General features: G+C 37.8%; 1 non-coding gene across 1 annotated transcript; it reads right to left on the reverse strand.

The window, feature by feature from the left end:
- Positions 1-1,804: 1,804 nt before the first annotated feature.
- Positions 1,805-1,911, reverse strand: LOC118757544 (U6 spliceosomal RNA). Its single transcript, XR_004995254.2, has one exon. It is a non-coding gene; the product is annotated as a U6 spliceosomal RNA (small nuclear RNA).
- Between the last annotated feature and the right edge of the window lie 5,313 nt (positions 1,912-7,224).

The raw sequence follows: 7,224 nt of genomic DNA on the forward strand, positions 1-7,224 counted from the left end.
CGTAAATTCTCTCTGATATAAGGCAAACTTTGTGCAAAATACAAAGATAGATAGATAAATAGATAGATAGATAATAGATAAACATGAATGTAAATATAGTGATCTAGAGGAACTGTATAATAAAGACTATCATATGGAGATGTGATGACATAATGTAGTATGCATCTCTACTCCAAATCAAACTTGAACTCCCAATGAAACTGTTAAATATCTTTTTTTGCCCTTGGCTTCTTTTTATTATTATTATTATTAATTACCTTGCATTATGTGGCACAGATTCATAAGCTCTGGGATTCCCCCATACCCTCCCATGCCCTCCCCTCTTGGTGGATCCCTCCACCTAGTTGCAGTATTACAGTTCAAATTAAGTCAAGATTCTTTCGTTGCAATCATATACCAAGCATAGATTCCAGCATCTTATTGTTCCAGATAAATTCAACAGTTGCTTGAGGAGACCTTCGTCTGAAGGTAGAGCTGGCAGAATATGGTCCTGATCAATTAGAAGCCCCAGCACAACATCAACAACAATTTACAACATTATAGAATTAATTGACATAGTATTGAGTAATCAATACGTTATAACAGTGCAGTTCTTCACCACCTCCTGTGATTACTTCATTGACGCTTCAATTTTTGTTTGTACTCAGCACTGGTTGCTATACACCTTAAAGTGGCTATAGGGTACTATTCAGCTGTTTATTGTGTTGACGCATAATTTTGCTGAACTTGGTAGATTTTAAGATAGTCTTAAACTGGCTTATAAATCTAACCAGGCCTTTGTCAACAGTTGAGGTGCAGAACAGTTTTAGGAGGGGTGTGCAGAGAAATCTTCCATACCCTAGTGAGGAGTAACTAATCTTTGTGTCCTATCTAATAAGGTATATGTGGATCCACGCTGATCGTTTCCTGTTTGGTTCTAAGCTTTCTTTGTATTTCTCTGACTATCTATTCTATTTTGTGTGTGGGTGGGGCCCCTCCGGGGCGATCCTGATGGTCTTTGCAAGAGAGGATGGGGATCCAAAGCTGGAACTAAGTAAGGACCAGAAGACACTCCTCTCCCTAGTCCTGAAGGAAGTTTGCTGTTCTTCTGTTTCTGCAGATCTCTCAGGGCTCCTGGCTGTTGTTCCGATGATCTTGGGTCCTGAGAGGAAGGATTTGGGCCTCTTCCACCCCATGTGGTAGATCCAAAAAACAGGACTGGACTCCCTGCCATTCTCCATACATACTGTACCAAGATACACTTAAATAGTAGAATAATGGACTTGTGATTGCTTTTGAAGGACTATATTATTATAACAAATTATGGAGAAAATAAGTGAGGGAAAACCCAGAGTCCTTCAACTGTATCAGAAAATAGAGTAATTGATTTTAAAAAGAGAACATGTAGAATGGACACTTTATGTGAGGAAATCATGCAGTGTTTCCTTTTTGTACTTATTTAGCATAATATTCTTCAGGTTCATCCATATTTAGTATGTAATGAAAATTCCTCCTTTTTAAAGTTCAATAATAGTCCATTGCTTCTATGAGCTACAACTCTTTTTTTCTTTCATGTGTTGATTGATATTTGGATCACTTTCTTCTCTTGGCTATTGTGGATAATGCTGCAGCAAACAAGGGTATGCACACAGGATGCATTGCCTCAAGATCCTACTTTGAATTATTTTGGATATATACTCTAAAGCAGAATTGCTGAACAATATGCTAGTTCTATTTTAAAATTTAAAGGAGCCTTCATACTGTACTTTCATAGTGGCTGTGCCATTTTACATTCCAATCAACAGTACAAAAGAATTCCAATTAAATACAAAGGAAATCCTTCACATCTTTGCATGTCCGTTTTGCACAGTGGCCATGCTAATCTTCTCTGTGTTGTGCCAATCTTAGTGTATGTACTGTCAAAGCAAGTACTAATTAAATAAAGTTCAATGCAATTTTCCAAACTTATTAGCAAATCCCATGGGAGAGCACACTGAATCTCCCAGATTTATTTTTTAAAAGCTGCATGTTTAAATAAGAAAAATTACTAAAAGGCATTCTTCAAATGGTGATCCCAACTAGCATCATCTGTCTCCCCTGGGAATTTGCAGATTCTCAGGCCCTGTTCTAGCCCTTAATTAGAAAATCTGTGGGTGAACCACCTGTGTTTTACAGCCTTCCAGTAAATACTGATACATGCTAAGGATTGGATATTCCAATGTTACAACTTTATGCATGGAAAGAATAGCTCTTCAAGCTAAAAATAATAAATTCTGAAATATCAATAAGTTTATTCTCTGCATTTTGCTTTTTCTATGTTGATTACCTAGGTTTGACGCAGTGAATGTTGCCTTGCTGAAGAATCACTGACTTCAAGATTAACACAGGCTTCTGCCAGAGTTAGTGATATAAATTGTCATGTTACAGGCTTCTTTGTTGTTCTGTCATCTGTGATGGAAGATATTTACTTTACATGGCATTGCCACATCTCTAGTGCTCAAGTAAGGCATCATCAAACGTCCAAGACACTGTAGAAAACCCAGTATTGTATAGCTTTATATGACTTTGATTGTGTTGTAGAATGTTCCTTCTATGTCTATCTTGTTTACTGTTTTTTGGTAGTTGTGTAGGCTCGTACATCCACTAAGGAAATCAGTATGAAGAATGCTGGGACAACTGAAAATTGATCTACTATATAACCCAGCTCTCCCACTTCTGGGAATATATCCAAAGGAATTGAAATTTGCATGTGAGAAAGTGACCTATACTCCTACAGTTACAACAGCACAGTCTACAATAATAAAGACACAGAAACAGCACAGATGCCTGGCAAAAGAGGAGTGGACACAGAAACTACGGTATATCGACTCATCCATTAAAAGGAATTAAATTTTATCATTTACAACAAAATGGTCCCAACCAGAGACCATTAGGCACTGTGAAATAAGCCAATCCCAAAAGCACAAACATGATATGTTCATTCTGATAGAAGGCAACCTCCATGAAAAATAGGAGATGCATGTAGATTTATTCATCTGAAGGAATGCATTATGGAGACTAGCATATCAGAAGTGAAGATTCATTATACTATGCATTTCTACTCCTGAATGACTGACTCCAAATGGTCCTGTTAAATACACCTGGAAAAAGCATGCTGCTCTCTATCATTGTCTATACCTACAGTATCAGGATGTACTTACAGAGCAGAATGATGGACTTGTGACTGTTGTTGAAGGACTATACTGTATTAATAACATAGAGGAAATCAGTGGGAGGCATTGGGAATGGTGGAAGGGGAAATCTCTGAGCTTATGGACTTTTTTCATTAAAAAAAATGTAAAAATGGAAACCCAACTGCTGTCTCAACAATCTGTGTCAAAAATTTACTTTAGAGTAGAGACTTTTGAAATGACTGTGTCCTAATTTTCATTTCATCTGAAATCATTGTGAACATGACACGCCTGAAGCTGATAAAAATATTGTTTCTTCAGAATCAAATATTTCCTGATAACTTTATATGGAAAAACTCCTTTGTGTTTTCTGAAAATGACACTGTAGCTTGATTAAATCATTAATCAGATTTTTTTCCAGGAAAGAAATACCTATTCTGATAGTACTAATACTTAGTCTAGCAATTACTTAGAGTTGCTATATATAACATGTATGTGTAAATATGGGATGATGACTTTTAAATGGAAAGAGTTTGCTGGGCTTTTGGCACAGCAGTTACAGTGCTGCTTGGGACACATGCATTCCATATCAGAATGCTTGGGTTTATAACCCAGTTTCGCTTACAATTTCAGTTTCCTTGTAATGTATTCCCTGGGAGACAGCAGGTAATGGTTCAAGTGGCTGACCGTTACAGTACTGGCTGTCATGGGCATCTGAAGAGGCACCCAGTTCATGGAACATCTGCATGTCCTTATCTAGATCTGTGCTTAAAATATAATACATGAAACAAAACCAACAGGTGGAAAGGAAAGGATGTGGAATTAGTGTTAAAAGAATGGACTTAGATCCCTCCTTCTCTCCCACTTTTCCTTTCCCCCGTCCTTCCTTATTTCCACACTTCTCTTCCCTCTCTCTGTTTATATTTTTAATCTGTGGATTTGGATAATTGAAAATTACTATCCTTAGCCTCATTTCATTGTTTTTCTATAAAATGTAATTGACAAACCCTATTTGACCAGTGTCGCAAAGACTTTTTAGAAGAGTCAATGAGACCAATGCTCGATCATCTTGCAAATCCACAAATCCAAGGTGAGAAAAAACAGTGTTTACTTTTTATATTTTCTTTGAGAAGACTCTAGAGTGACAATGTGTAAGGAAAGACTTTGTTTGTCTCTTTGATTGCCTTGTGTGAAATTATTTTTCATTATGCAAGTATGTATTGAGAAGCTACTGTAGACCATTGATTCTGCTGCACCCTTGCGCTTGCACTTGAGTTGTGAATGTGAAAATGTATGATGAGCAAACCGTGAAAGAATGTTTGAAATGTGAATTGACAAATTTGAAATGCAAAACAGATGACTGATTAAGTCGAGGCCACACAACTAGTTGCAAGGAGAGATGCTTTCTTGAGTTAGTGTAACCATAAATAAGACCAGATAATGAAGGCACATACAGAGAAGTGTCTCCTTAGATATTTAAAACTTGAACTTTTGATGTTTCAGCAACACACTTCATGAGGGATAAGGATTTTATTGCCTCTTATAACCTCAGCAACTTTATGTGTGGTAAAATTAGGGATTTCTTAACCTTTCCTCTAAACTGGAAAATTTATGCAGACAAGATAGCAGTTTAGATTCTTCTGTCATTTTCAGATCACCTGCCTGTCACCAAATGTAACAAAATGTAGAATGACTTGGTGAACAGGGTGATCAAATGCCTGTGAACATCTGAGGTACTAGTGATTCAGTCATTGTCTACCATGCTCTCAAGGGCAAGGACAGGGACATCTAGATGTTGAAGGTAAAACATCGTGAGCCTTCTGGTCCCATATGTAATTGTCATCCTCATGTCCTCAAGGAGGCGGGATCCTGCTGTGATTTCAAAATTGCAGCTTAGACTCTGGTAATAAGCTGCATAACAGCACGGTGCTGAACAATCTTCCTGTTGTCTCTTTTTTCTGATTCTTTGGACAGCTCATGGTATGGTGAGATTGGGGAAGATTCTCACCTGAAGTCAAATCAGTCTAGGTCTTAACCCTCAAAGCTTCATGGGACCTGTCCCGAATTTTCATTCTCAATCTTTCCTACAACTTATCCTTCTAATCCCAGCTGCTTGTATGTTTCTAAGCGCTTGGCATGCTCATACTCCAAGTTTGTTATCACACCACTGTTACAGCTTCCGTATGTAAAGGCCACAAAACTACTGTCATTTACGTTCTTCCTTTTGCTCATCAACAGCTAATGGATATCTGGATGAATCCACTCATCCAAGACATAATTGATATTGACAGCTAAAGGAGCCAAGCTGGAATTTGTGGAATTGTTGTGGGATATAGGGAAAGGAACTGAAGCAATAGATTCTATCATTTAATCTCACTCAGTAGATTGTTACTACTAAGCAGAGTTTCATGGCATCACTGCTATTGGGTCACCATTTTCTCAACCTTTGGTTTATATTCAGTCTTTTCTTACTAGCCAGAGAAGCTTGTTTTCATTTGGTTTAAGACAATTCCCCCAAACCCCAAACGATAACTTTTTTCTAGTTTCTGGATCCTGAAATGGAATTTTGCTCTTCATGCATCAAATTTCTTCCTCTGGAAATTTTACCTGGTAACTACAAATTTTATTAAAACAATCTTCTCCTCAAAAGATAAATATGCCAGTTCATGTTATTTTATTAGTGAGGGATACTGAAGACAGGATAAAGCTGACAATTCTTTTGAATAACTCTTTCACATTTCAGAGTACAAAGTAAGGTGCATCTCAGTAAAGATCGGCATCATTGGGCCTGATGCAGTAGCTCACTGGCTAAATCCTAGTTCGAATACCCTGGGATCCTAGAAGGGCTCAGCTTTGGTCCCAGCTGCTGCACTTCTCATCCAGCTCCCTGCCGGTGGCCTGGGAAAGCAGTAGAGGACAGCCCAGAGCCTTGGGACCCTGCACCCATGTGGGAGGCCAGAAAGAATCTCCTGACTCCTAACTTCGGATTGAATCAGCTCTGGCTGTTGTGGCTAAATGTGGAGGAAACTAGCAAATAGAAGATTTTTCTCTCTCTCTGCAAATCAACCTTTTGAGTAAAAATAAATAAATCTTTAAAAAAATAGGGATTATTTTCTGTTCACTCTCTTATGACTAGTGCTTATATTAGTGCCTTTATCATGCAAAGTTCTAACGGATTTCTAGCAAAAGAATGATGAGTTCATGATTATTGACTGAGAGATCAGAAAGGAAAAGTGAACCCAGAGATGACTGAGAATCTGTGGTGGGGGAGGTAGACAAATGCTTCTGGATAGCAATCAATGAGTTGTAATTGTGTGACCATGGCAAGTCACATTAAGAGAAAATGGCTTCCTCCCTAGACCAGAACACTTTTTGTTCAACCCAAAAATGTAGCTTTGTCTCAGTCACTACTGCAGACATGGAACCTCAAATTAGGAGATACGATACAGATCAGCAAGGGAAAGAATAGATAAGGAAGAGAAGGTGTGTTGCATGCTGGGAAGCTTTCATGTCCTTTATCTCCAGCATTATTATGGTTCCTTAGGCCCAAGCCAGAAAAACAATGTCGGGAGTGTTATAGTGGTAATGGAAGGGACAAAAAAAAAAAAAAAAAAAGCCAAGAAAGGCATCTTAGCTAGAAATTCTGGGTAGTTTCATAATTACTCATTGCTAATATTTGAAAGAAAATGTTTCCATGTTGTGGTGAAGTATGGATTATTGAGCATTTTATGAATTTTTCCACAGGCTTCCTACAGTCTTTTTTGATACAATTTTTAATTCAAGAGAACCAGGTGCCTTATGACAAAACTCCAAGAAGTGATACCTAGTCCTGCAACCTTTCCTGTAGAAGAGGGTGAGGAAAGCAAGGCATAATGAGTCAATCTGTGAATCAAGAAGAAGGTATTCCCCTTGGTTTTTTTCAGTGGAAGTAGACTAAGAGTCAAAATTGTTGGATGAGTTGCTTGAGGTGACACAGATAATTATTTCCAAGCCAGGTCTACCAACTCAAATATAGCATTGTATATTTGAGAGTCTATACAGCTGTGGTTTAGAAAGTGTAAAACACAAGTAACTT

The sequence above is a fragment of the Ochotona princeps genome, chromosome 9 (assembly GCF_030435755.1).
Source record: "Ochotona princeps isolate mOchPri1 chromosome 9, mOchPri1.hap1, whole genome shotgun sequence".
NCBI classification, from domain to species: Eukaryota; Metazoa; Chordata; class Mammalia; order Lagomorpha; family Ochotonidae; genus Ochotona; species Ochotona princeps.